Genomic DNA, 14,085 nt, shown 5'->3' on the forward strand with positions numbered 1-14,085 from the left:
CACTTAACACACATATCAGGGCATCTAATGGTAATAAGAGAGGATTAAATGAAAGAAAATAAAAGTCAAAGAAGCATGTTTTCAATCATAGCACAAAATCGGGAAGGAGAATGTAAAACCATGCAAATCATATGAATAAGTGGGCAAAGGCTTGATAAAAACCACTCAATTGAGCACAAGATAAACCATAAAATAGTGGTTTATCAATCGACCCTTACTCATGTAAGGTATTACTTGGACGACCCAGTGCACTTGCTGGTTAGTTGTGCGAAATTAGATAGTGTGAGTGTAATTTTCGTGCACCAATTACCCTTGACAATTATCTTTCCGTTCTAAATCTGGTATCCTTCTGAGTAGACTCGAGAATTGTTTGATATCACGTGCGACTTGTAGACGTAGTAACGTGATGCGTTAGTTCCTTAAGACGTGATATATGTATACGAAAGTTGAAGCGGTAGGTGTGCAACGTTATGAGTTGTGGGAGTTTTGTTCCTTGCGAATGGGTTTGCGGTTGTTAGGCTTATGATTGGCTATGAGGTTGTAAAATGATTGGTGGAGTTGGGAAATTGAAGTTCTGAAGTGGGAGCAAAGTTTGTCAGCGAACGTTATGCTGCTGTTTAAATACCAACATGCTTTGCAGCCTTTTACCACATTAATTACCACTTTGCTTTGTGAACGCCTATCTTGATTTGCACCCTATTTTGTCACCTCAAGTTTTTGTAAATCCTTGAGATCATATAATGTTGTGTATTGAGCCTATCTTGTAACGTTTGCTTTGCAATCACACTCCTACCTTTGTATCTTTATGCATATGACTGACGTGGCGGAAATTGACAGATTAAGAATTATTAAGAGAAATGGCGTTGTGGTGCACAAAATTGTGTATGCCAATATTAATGGACTATTTAACACAGCTTCGCACAACTAAGTAGCAAGTGCACTGGGTCGTCCAAGTAATACCTTACGTGAGTAAGGGTCGAATCCCACGGAGATTGTTGGCTTGAAGCAAGCTATGGTTATTTTATTATTCTTAGTCAGGATACCAATAGGGTTCTTTAGTTTCGTATTAAGTAAAAAGGGCATAAAATAAATACTTATTGTGCAATAATGGAGAATATGTTGGAGTTTTGGAGATGCTTTGTCTGCTGAATTCCTGTAACATAATGCTTCCTCACTTTCAAAAGTGCAAAGTCCCTTCCATGGCAAGCTGTATGTAGGGTGTCACCGTTGTCAATGGCTACTTCCCATCCTCTCAGTGAAAACGATCCAAATGCTCTGTCACAGCACGACTAATCATCTGTTGGTTTTCGATCATGTCAGAATAAGATCCATTGATCCTTTTGCGTCTGTCACTGCGCCCAACACTCGCAAGTTTGAAGCTCATCACAGCCATTCAATCCTTGAATCCTACTCGGAATACCACAGACAAGGTTTAGACTTTTCGGATTCTCATGAATGCCGCCATCAATTCTAGCTTATACCACGAAGATTTTGATTAGGAAATCTAAGAGATACTCATTCAATCTGATGTAGAACAGAGGTGGTTGTCAGGCACACGTTCATGGATTGAGGAAGGTGATGAGTGTCACGGATCATCACCTTCTTCATATTGAAGCGCGAATGAATATCTTAGATAGGAACAAGCATGTTTGAATGGGAAACAGAAATAATTGCATTAAGTCATCGAGATGCTACAGAGCTCCTCACCCCCAACAATGGAGTTTAGAGACTCATGTCGTCAAAGAGTATAAAATTCAGATCTGAAAAATGTCATGAGATACAAAATAAATCTCTAAAAGTTGTTTAAATACTAAATTAGTTACCTAGGTTTACAGAAAATGAGTAAACTAAGATAATTGGTGCAGAAATCTGCTTCTGGGGCCCACTTGGTGTGTGCTGGGGTTGAGATTAAAGCTTCTCACGTGCCTGGGCTATTTCTGGAGTTGAACGCCAGGTTGTAACGTGTTTTTGGCGTTGAACTCCAACTTGTAACCTGTTTCTGGCGTTGGACGCCAGACTACAACATGGAACTGGCGTTGAACGCCAGTTTACGTCATCTATCTTTGCGCAAAGTATGGACTATTATATATTTCTGGAAAGCCCTGGATGTCTACGTTCAAACCCAATTGATAGCGTGCCAATTGGACACCTGTAGCTACAAAAACTCCATTCTAAGTGCAGGGAGGTCAGAATCCAACAGCATCAGCAGTCCTTTTTTCAGCCTAAATCAGATTTTTGCTCAGCTCCCTCAACTTCAGCCAGAAAATACCTGAAATCACAAAAAAATACACAAACTCATAGTAAAGTCCAGAAATGTGATTTTTGCTTAAAAACTAATTAAAACATACTAAAATCTACATGAAATTACCCCCAAAAAGTGTATAAAATATCCGCTCATCACAACACCAAACTTAAACTCTTGCTTGTCCTTAAGTAACTAGATAAATAAAAGAGGATAAAAAGAAATCAAGAAGCAATAATATCTCAGAGTTTAAAGTGAAGCTCAGATTCTAATTAGATGAGCGGGGCTAGTAGCTTTTTGCTTCCAAACAGTTTTGGCATCTCACTTTATCCTTTGAAATTCAGAATGATTGGCATTCATAGGAACTCAGAATTCAGATAGTATTATTGATTCTCTTAGTTTAGTATGTTGATTCTTGAACACAACTACTTTATGAGTCTTGGCCATGGCCCTAAGCACTTTGTTTTCCAGTATTACCACCGGATACATAAATGCCACAAACACAAAACTGGGTGAACCATTTCAGATTGTGACTCAGCTTTGCTAAAGTCCCCAGTTAGAGGTGTCCAGAGCTCTTAAGCACACTCTTTTTGCTTTGGATCATGACTTTAACCACTCAGTCTCAAGCTTTTCACTTGGACCTGCATGCCACAAGCACATGGTAGGGACAGCTTGATTTAGTCGCTTAGGCCTGGATTTATTTCCTTGGGCCCTCCTATCCATTGATGCTCAAAGCCTTGGATCCTTTTTACCCCTGCTTTTTGGTTTTAAGGGCTGTTGGCTTTTTCTGCTTGCTTTTTCTTTCTTCTTTCTTTTATTTTTCGCAAAATTTTTTTTCGCAAGCTTTGCTTCTACTTCACTGCTTTTTCTTACTTCAAGAATCAATTTTATGATTTTTCAGATCATCAATAACATTTCTCTTGTTCATCATTCTTTCAAGAGCCAACTATTTTAACATTCACAAAATTCAATATAAAAAATATGCACTGTTCAAGCATTCATTCAGAAGACAAAAAGTATTGCCACCACATATAAATAATTAGAATTTTCCTTATTAAGAACTCGAAAAAAATATTGCCTCTTTATTCTAAAAATCTACTATTTTATTCATGTTTGATGATGATGAGAAAAATAAATTATAACTTAATTGGAATTAAAATCAAAGTAGAGATACTAATTACTACTACTAATATATAACTTCTAAGGTAAATTCCTAATAAGAACAGTTATGACAGAGTTAAGGCAAAGATTAGAACTCAACGACCTTTATTTTAGGAAGTGGATGTTCCTCTAGTCTGTGGGGTGCTTGGTCCTTCAAGAGATAATTTCTGACGCTTCAGTTCCTTTAAGTCACATCTTTGCTCTTCCTGTTCCCTTAGGTGCCATGATCTTGATGAGTTTTTGCTCAGTGATCATGGTGAATCACACCAAACTTAGAGGTTTGCTTGTCCTCAAGCAAAAGAAAAGAAACGAGAGGAATAGTAGGAGAGGCAAATTCGAAATTCAAAAGATATGATGAGTTGATAAAGATATGAGAAGAAATTAAAAAGAATTGAAAAGAATTCAAAAAGATAGATGAGTTTTGAAAAAGATTTGAAAAGAAAAGAAAAATCAAGAAATATGTTTAGGATAAAAAAAAATTTTGAAATTGAAGTTGAAAGATGAGAGTTTGTAACATGTTTATGCAAGAAATCATGAATTGAAACGTGAAAATTGGAAAAAATTTGAATTGAAAACGAAATTATCTCTTCCCCACAATCTTGGCGTTAAACGCCCAAACGCTGCGTGTTTTGGGCGTTTAACGCCCATCTGTAGCTTCTCCTGGGCGTTCAACGCCCAGCTGTTGCTTCTTTTTGGCGTTGAACACCAGGAACTCCTTTGTCACTGGTCATTTTTCTGAATGCACAGGACGCTGTAAATCTGGCGTTAAACGCCCAGAAGGTGCTTCTTTCTGGCGTTCAACGCCCAAAAGATGCTCCTTTCTGGCGTTTAACTCCCATATGTCTATCCTTACTGTCGTTGAATGCCCAGTGGATGCTTCTTTTGGGCGTTCAACGCCCAAAACAGCTCTTACTGGCTTTTTTGCACCAGTGAGCTTCTTTTTGCTGTTTTATCCTCTGAATCCTTCTGTAACTCTGTGAATTCATGCAATTGCCATTTTACCTTGAAGAAAATTGACATAAATCTGTAAAAATTAATTAATTAAACTTTGTAAATGGCTGGGTTGCCTCCCAGCAAGTGCTTCTTTATTGTCTTTAGCTGGACTATTACTGTGCTTTAATCAAGCCTCAGTTTTGAGCATTCTTGCTCAAAATTGCCTTCAAGATAATGTTTGACCCTCTGTCCATTAACAATGAACTTTTTATTAGAATCATTATCCTGAAGCTCTACATATCCATATGGTGACACACTTGTAATCACATATGGACCTCTCCACCGGGATTTCAATTTCCCGGGGAATAATCTGAGCCTAGAATTAAACAGCAGAACTTTCTGCCCTGACTCAAAGACTCTGGATGACAGCTTCTTATCATGCCATCTTTTTGCTTTCTCTTTGTATATTTTTTGCATTTTCGAAAGCATTGAGTCTAAATTCCTCTAGCTCATTTAACTGGAGCAATCGATTTTCTCCAGCAAACTTGGCATCAAGGTTTAGGAATCTGGTTGCCCAGTAGGCCTTATGTTCCAGTTCTACTGGCAAGTGACAGGCTTTTCCGTACACAAGCGGGTATGGAGAAGTTCCTATAGGAGTCTTGAATGTTGTTCTGTATGCCCATAGAGCATCATCCAAGCTTCTTGCCCAATCCCTTCTACGGTTAATGACAGTCCGTTCCAGGATTCTTTTAAGTTCTCTATTAGAGACTTCAGCTTGCCCATTTGTCTGTGGATGATATGGAGTGGCCACCCTGTGGCTAACTCCATATTGAACCAAAGCAGAGTAAAGCTGTTTATTGGAAAAATGAGTGCCCCCATCACTGATTAATACTCTAGGGGTACCAAATCTGCTGAAGATGTGCTTCTGGAGGAATTTTAGCACTGTTTTAGTGTCATTAGTGGGTGTTGCAATAGCTTCCACCCATTTGGATACGTAATCCACTGCCACCAGAATATAAGTGTTTGAGTATAATGGTGGAAAAGGCCCCATGAAGTCAATACCCCATACATCAAACAACTCAATCTCTAAGATCCCTTGTTGAGGCATGGCATAACTGTGAGGTAGATTGCCAGATCTTTGGCAACTGTCACAATTAAGTACAAACACTCGGGAATCCTTATAGAGAGTAGGCCAGTAGAAGCCACATTGGAGAACTCTTGTGGCTGTTCACTCACTTCCAAAATGTCCACTGAAACCACTTAGCGCACAAGTCACGGCATCGAATGGCATCGAGAGAAGATTAGAGATGTATCTATTTTAGTGCAAAATAAGCATGTTTTCATTCATGAGGCAAAACTAGGAAGAGAATGCAATTCCTTGTATTTTCATGCAGAAAGTGTGTGAAATCATTGATAAACCCCTTTGAAATTAGCACAAGATAAACCCTCAAAATGGGGTTTGTCATCCACCATACTGTGATCCATGGCAGTACCAGAGGATCTTCTGTGCTTCTTCTTTAGGCACACATCTACAGATTACTCTGTCTGCGCATCTCTTAAAGAGATATGGTTCATCCCAAAGGTAGTACTTTACATCTGTGATCAATTTCTTTATTTGCTGCCTACTGTACTCTTTAGGTATGAATCTCATTGCCTTTTAGTTTGCAATATCTGCAAACCATGGCACTTCCTGGATGGCAAAGAGTTGCTCATCCAGAAAGGTTTCAGAGATCTCAGTAAGAGGGAGGGACGCCCCTTCTACTAGTTCTATTCGGGATAGGTGATCTGCTACTTGGTTCTCTGTCCCTTTTCTGTCTCTTATTTCTATATCAAACTCTTGCAGAAGCAATACCCATCTGATGATTCTGGGTTTTGAATCCTGCTTTGTGAGTAGATATTTAAGAGCAGCATGGTCAGTGTACACAATCACTTTTGATCCTACTAAATAGGATCTGAACTTGTCAATGGCATAAACCACTGCAAGTAATTATTTTTCTGTGGTTGTGCAGTTCTTTTGTGCGTCATTTAAAATACGGCTAGCATAATAAATGACGTGCAAAAGCTTGTCATGCCTTTGTCCCAACACTGCACCAATGGCATGATCACTGGCATCACACATCAATTCAAATGGTAATGTCCAATCTGGTGCAGAGATGACTGGTGCTGTGACCAGCTTAGCTTTCAGGGTCTCAAACGCCTGCAAACACTCCTTATCAAAGATAAATGGCGTGTCAGCAGCTAGTAGATTACTCAGAGGTTTGGCAATTTTTGAAAAATCTTTTATAAACCTCCTATAGAATCCTGCATGCCCCAGAAAGCTTCTGATTGACTTAACATTGGCAGGTGGTGGTAATTTTTCAATTACCTCTACCTTAGCTTGATCCACCTCTATACCCTTGCTCAAATTTTGTGCCCAAGGACAATTCCTTCAGTCACCATAAAGTGACATTTTTCCCAGTTTAAAACCAAGTTGGTCTCTTGGCACCTCTTTAGAACAAGTGTTAGATGGTCAAGACAGGAGCTGAATGAGTCTCCAAATACTGAAAAGTCATCCATGAAGACTTCCAGAAATTTTTCCACCATATCAGAGAAAATAGAGAGCATGCACCTTTGAAAGGTTGCAGGTGCATTGCATAGACCAAATGGCATCCTTCTGTATGCAAATACTCCGGATGGACATGTGAATGCTATTTTCTCTTGATCTTGGGGATCTACTGCAATTTGATTATAACCTGAGTATCCATCCAGGAAGCAGTAGTATTCATGACCTGCCAGTCTTTCTAGCATCTGGTCTATGAATGGTAAAGGAAAATGATCCTTTCTGGTGGCTGTGTTGAGCCTTCTGTAATCAATACACATATGCCACCTTGTAACTGTTCTTGTAGGAACCAGTTCATTTTTTTCATTATGGACCACTGTCATGCCACCTTTCTTAGGGACGACTTGGACAGGGCTTACCCAGGGGCTATCAGAAATAGGATAAATAATCCCAGCCTCTAGTAATTTAGTGACCTCTTTCTGCACCACCTCCTTCATGGCCGGATTCAGCCGCCTTTGTGGTTGAACCACTGGCTTAGCGTCACCCTCCAATAGGATCTTGTGTATGCATCTGGTTGGGCTAATGCCCTTAAGATCACTGATGGACCACCCAAGAGCTGTCTTGTGTGTCCTTAGCACCTGAATTAGTGCTTCCTCTTCCTGTGGCTCTAAGGTAGAGCTTATGATTACAGGAAAGGTATCACCTTCTCCCAGAAATGCATATTTTAGGGATGGTGGTAATGATTTGAGCTCAGGTTTGGGAGGTTTCTCCTCTTCCTGAGGGATTTTCAGAGGTTCTATTTTTCTCTCTGGTTTTTCCAGATCAGGCTAAACATTTTTAAAGATATCCTCTAGCTCTGATTTGAGACTCTCAGCCATATTAACCTCTTTTACCAGAGAGTCAATAACATCAACGCTCATGCAGTCATTTTGGGTGTCTGGATGCTGCATGGCTTTGACAACATTCAACTTGAACCCGTCCTCATTGACTCTCAGGGTTACTTCCCCTTTTTGAACATCAATGAGGGTTCGGCCAGTTGCTAGGAAAGGTCTTCCCAGAATGAGAGTTGCACTCTTGTACTCCTCTATTTCTAGCACCACAAAGTCAGTGGGAAAGGCAAATGGCCCAACCTTGACAATCATGTCTTCAATCACGCCTGATGGGTATTTAATGGAGCCATCAGCAAGTTGAAGACATATTCGGGTTGGTTTAACTTCATCAGTCAACCCAAGCTTTTTGATAGTAGCTGCAGGTATTAGATTAATACTTGCCCTAAGATCACATAGAGCTTGCTTGGTACAAGTACCTTCTAATGTGCATGGTATCATAAAGCTTTCCGGATCTTTAAGCTTCTCAGGTAAGCTTTTCAAAATGACTGCACTGCATTCTTCAGTGAGGTAAACTTTCTCAGTTTCCCTCTAATCCTTCTTATGACTTAAGATCTCTTTCATGAACTTAGCATAAGAGGGTATTTGCTCAAGTGCCTCTGCAAACGGAATCTTTATTTCAAGAGTCCTGAGATAGTCTGCAAAGCGGGCAAATTGCTTATCCTGTTCCGCTTGGCGAAGTTTCTGAGGATAAGGCATTTTGGCTTTATATTCCTCAACCTTAGTTGCTGTAGGTTTATTGCCTACAGATGTGGGTTGAGAAGCCTTTTTAGATGGGTTGCTATCAGCACTTGTATGTGTCTGATCTCCCACTGGTGTTTGAATGCCAGGGGTGGAAGCTGGAGTGGCGTTAGACGCCAGCTCCTTGCCTGTTTTTGGCATCTGAACGCCAGAACTGTGCTTCCTTTGGCCGTTCAATGCCGATTCATTGCTTGTTTCTGGCGTTGAACGCCATGACTGAGCATAGTCTGGGCGTTCAGTGCCAGCTTTCCACCCATTTTCTGGCGTTTGAGTGCCAGAGTTATTCCTCTCTGGGCTCTGACTGTCCTCAGATGGATTTTTGGTGGTTTGCTCATTTCTTGGCTTCCTGCTACCTTGAAGTGAGGTATTTAATATTTTTCCACTTCTTAATTGAACTTCTTGGCATTCTTCTGTTATTTGTTTTGATAACTGCTGTTCTGTTTGCTTCAACCGTGCTTCCATATTCACATTATCCATTCTTGTTTCTTGTAGTATCTCCTTGAATTCGGCTAACTGTTTTGTTAGAAAATCTAATTGCTGATTGAATTCAGCAGCTTGATCTGCAGGACTGAGTTCAACAGTTACTGTTTTAGCCTCTTCGTTGATGGAAGATTCACTGCTTAGGTACAGATGCTGATTTCTGGCAACTGTATTAATAAGCTCTTGAGCTTCTTCTATTGTCTTTCTCATGTGTATAGATCCACCAGCTGAGTGGTCTAGAGAAATCTGAGCTCTTTCTGTAAGGCCATAGTAGAAGATGTCTAACTGCACCCACTCTGAAAACATTTCAGAGGGGCATTTTCTTAGCATCTCTCTGTATCTCTCCCAGGCATCATAAAAGGGTTCATTATCTCCTTGTTTGAAGCCTTGGATGCTTAGCCTTAGCTGTGTCATCCATTTTGGAGGAAAATAGTGATTTAGAAATTTTTCTGACAGCTGTTTCCATGTCTTTATGCTGTCCTTAGGTTGGTTATTTAATCACCTCTTAGCTTGGTCCTTTACAACAAATGGAAATAGTAATAATATGTAGACATCCTAATCTACTTTCTTATCATGTACTGTGTCAGCAATTTGTAAAAATTCTGCCAGAAACTCTGCAGGTTCTTCCTGTGGAAGACCGAGATACTGGCAACTTTGCTGCACCATGATGATGAGCTGAGAATTCAACTCAAAACTACTGACTCCAATGGAGGGTATACAGATACTACTCCCATATGAAGCAGTAGTGGGGTTAGCATATGACCCCAGAGTCCTTCTGGACTGTTCATTTCCACTTAGTTCCATGATGGAGCAAGGGAGATGATATGGATGTTGATATTATTTATTTTATTAAATATAAAAATTTATTTTCGGAATAATAAAATAAAATAAGATAAAATAAAAAATGAAATAAAAATAAAAATAAAAATAAAAATAAAATTTGAAAATATTTTATGAAGATTTTCGAAAAAGATGAGGAGAGAGAAATTGGTTAGGATATTTTCGAAAATTTTGAGAAAAGATAAGATAGAAGATATGATTTGTAAAAGATAAATATGATAGAAAAAAGATATAATTGAAAATTGAAAAGATATAAAAGATATTTGGAAAAGATAAATTTGTTTTGAAAAAGATATTGTGAAGATTTGAAAAAGATATTTATGAGTTGAAAAGATTTTAAGAAGGAAAAGATATAAATTTGTTTTGAAAAAGATAAATTTTTTTTAAATATTAAAAGGATAAGATTTGAAAAATTTTGAAATTGAAATCTGAATTTTTTAAAAAAAATTTCGAAAAAGTAGCTTAAAAATAGTTAGAAAAGATATATATTTTTTTGAATTTTGAATTTTATGATGAAAGAGAAAAACACATAAAAGATACAAGATTTAAAATTTTTAAATCTAATGCTCCTTGTTTTCGAAAATTTCAGCTATATTTCGATTCATCCTATTTTTCCAAGGGTCTCATAATTGGACATTAAACCCATTTCATATGATGGGAGTTGCTGTTGTATTGGGCGCTGCACTACTATGCGCTATTCATGGTGCTACCGTGGAAAATACTTTATTTGAAGATGGTGATGGTGGAGGGAAAACACCAAGGAACACCAAACTTAAAAATTTTAAGATCAAAACACAAGAAAGACTCAAGAACACTGAAGATCCACAAGAACACCAAGAACAAAAGAAAGAACACCAAACTTAAAATTTTTAGAAAGCTTCAATAAAATTTTCGAAAATTATAAAAAGATTAACAACAAAACACCAAACTTAAAGTTTGGCACAAGATTCAATCAAAGAAAAATTATTTTTGAAAAAGATTTTCAAAAGAAGATACCCAATTGCCAAGAACAAAAGCCAACGCTCTAGCCAACTGAGCTATAAATGTAACGTGTAAAGATGTATTATTTTTATAGATAAGAATAAATTTTTTAGAAAACTAATGTTTTGAAAAAACACAAGAAAAACAAGAAAAGACACGGAACAAGACAAACCAAAGATCAAACAAGAAAAATTGACAAGAACAATTTGAAGATCAAGGAAAAACAAAGAACACTAATTCGAAAATTTAAAGGAAAATACAAGATATTTAATTGACACCAAACTTAGAACAAGACACTAAACTCATGAAAAAAATTAAAATTTGATAAAGAAAAATAATATTTTTGAAAAATTTTTGAAAAGGGAATAAAGGACTCAGAATTTAATGACTCTATAGCAACAAAAATAAATTATTCCTAATCTAAGCAACAAAATAAACCTTTAGTTGTTCAAACTCGAACAATCCCCAGCAACGGCACCAAAAACTTGGTGCACGAAATTGTGTATGCCAATATTAATGGACTATTTAACACAGCTTCGCACAACTAACCAGCAAGTACTTTGGGTCGTCCAAGTAATACCTTACGTGAGTAAGGGTCGAATCCCACGGAGATTGTTGGCTTGAAGCAAGCTATGGTTATTTTATTATTCTTAGTCAGGATACCAATAGGGCTCTTTAGTTTCGTATTAAGTAAAAAGGGCATAAAATAAAGACTTATTGTGCAATAATGGAGAATATATTGGAGTTTTGGAGATGCTTTGTCTGCTGAATTCCTGTAACATAATGCTTCCTCACTTTCAAAAGTGCAAAGTCCCTTCCATGGCAAGCTGTATGTAGGGTATCACCGTTGTCAATGGCTACTTCCCATCCTCTCAGTGAAAACGGTCCAAATGCTCTGTCACAGCACGGCTAATCATCTGTTGGTTCTCGATCATGTCGGAATAAGATCCATTGATCCTTTTGCGTCTGTCACTACGCCCACCACTCACGAGTTTGAAGCTCATCACAGCTATTCAATCCTTGAATCCTACTCGGAATACCACAGACAAGGTTTAGACTTTCCGGATTCTCATGAATGCCGCCATCAATTCTAGCTTATACCACAAAGATTCTGATTAGGAAATCTAAGAGATACTCATTCAATCTGATGTAGAATAGAGGTGGTTGTCAGGCACACGTTCATGGATTGAGGAAGGTGATGAGTGTCACAGATCATCACCTTCTTCATATTGAAGCGCGAATGAACATCTTAGATAGGAACAAGCATGTTTGAATGGGAAACAGAAATAATTGCATTAATTCATCGAGACGCTGCAGAGCTCCTCACCCCCAACAATGGAGTTTAGAGACTCATGCCGTCAAAGAGTATAAAATTCAGATCTGAAAAATGTCATGAGATACAAAATAAATCTCTAAAAGTTGTTTAAATACTAAACTAGTTACCTAGGTTTACAAAGAATGAGTAAACTAAGATAATTGGTGCAGAAATCCACTTCTGGGGCCCACCTGGTGTGTGCTGGGGCTGAGACTAAAGCTTCTCACATGAATGGGCTATTTCTGGAGTTGAACGCCAGGTTGTAATGTGTTTTTGGCGTTGAACTCCAACTTGTAACCTGTTTCTGGCACTGGACGCCAGACTGCAACATGGAACTGGCGTTAAATGCCAGTTTACGTCATCTATCTTCACGTAAAGTATGGACTATTATATATTGCTGGAAAGCCCTGGATGTCTACTTTCCAACCCAATTAAGAGCGCGCCAATTGGACTCATGTAGCTCCAAAAAATCTATTTCGAGTGCAGGGAGGTCAGAATCCAACAACATCAGCAGTCCTTTTTTCAACCTAAATCAGATTTTTGCTCAGCTCCCTCAATTTCAGCCAGAAAATACATGAAATTACAGAAAAATACACAAACTCATAGTAAAGTCCAGAAATTTTATTTTTTCTTAAAAACTAATAAAATTATATTAAAAATTAATTAAAACATACTAAAATCTACATGAAATTACCCCCAAAAAGCGTATAAAATATCCGCTCATCACGTTGCAAGTACAGCTCTTAACAAGCAAAAATCCACTTGTCAATTTAGAAAAAGAGTTGTCACAAATTTTATAAATAAATTACTGGGAGTATGAGTCCCAGGTCGTCTCCCAACGAGTTGCAGGAAGATGTGATGTTTTACTAATCAGAGGTTTTTTTTCAAAATGGTTTTTAGTTTGATGAACAGAAAATTAAATTAGAGAATTTATATAATTTAAATAAAAATCTTGACCGAGAGAAGCTTAATCGGAAGTTCTATCCTTGTTGGAATTTTCTCAAAATCAATTAATAATTAGTAGTTGTTTCTACTTAGTTAACTCTCAACGAATGATGGAAAGTCAAGTTAAAAGTCAACTTCTATTCACAAGTCCTAATCCTCTCCCTTGGGAAGGATTAGAGTTAGTGACTAACAAGTCAACCAACAACGAATCAATTACAATTGAACTCTTGAGTATTCCAACTCAAGGTTCTCATTTTAATCAACTCCCAATCAAGTTGGGCAACTACTCCATTATCATAAATATAGACTTCACAAAATTTAGAGGGAAAATAAAAAGAGACATGATGAACAATAATCAAAGAGATCAATTAAAAATAAAAAATAGTCTTGTATTACTGAACTCTAAAAATAATCCAATGTCAACCCTGGACAAATTAAGAATATGGAAGAGTAAATAAAAAGTAGGTAAACAAAATAGAATGACCAGTTTCAGAGGTAGACTCTTCTCAATCACCAAAGCCAAAATCTTCAAATCCTAAATTATGAATATATATGAAAAACCTAGAGGAGGAGTAAAAATCAGATCTCAAAACTGAAAATTATGCGGAATGAATGTTCTCTTTTGTCTCTGCATGTTCCCTGGCTCTAATCTGCGTTTCTGGGCCGAAAACTGGGTTAAAAGGTGGCCCAGAATCTACGCCAGTGACTTCTGTAATTCTACAGATCACGCACGTCACGCGTCCGCGTCATCCACGCTTTCGCGTCACTCAGCGTTTTCCGTGCCACGCGTACGCGTCGTCCATGCATTCGTGTCACTCGTGCAGCTTCCAATCCACGCGTTCGCGTCAGGCACACGTTTGCATCGCTGTAAATTTTTCATTTCGTGCGGTCGCGTGAGCCATGCGCCCGCGTCACTTTTCGCTGGTAATCTCCTCAATTTCTTGTGTTCCTTCCATTTTTGCAAGCTTCCTCTCCATTCTCTAATCCATTCCTGCCCTATGAAGCCTGAAACACTTAACAC

Source organism: Arachis hypogaea, chromosome 2 (genome assembly GCF_003086295.3).
Source record: "Arachis hypogaea cultivar Tifrunner chromosome 2, arahy.Tifrunner.gnm2.J5K5, whole genome shotgun sequence".
In the NCBI taxonomy this organism is placed as follows: Eukaryota; Viridiplantae; Streptophyta; class Magnoliopsida; order Fabales; family Fabaceae; genus Arachis; species Arachis hypogaea.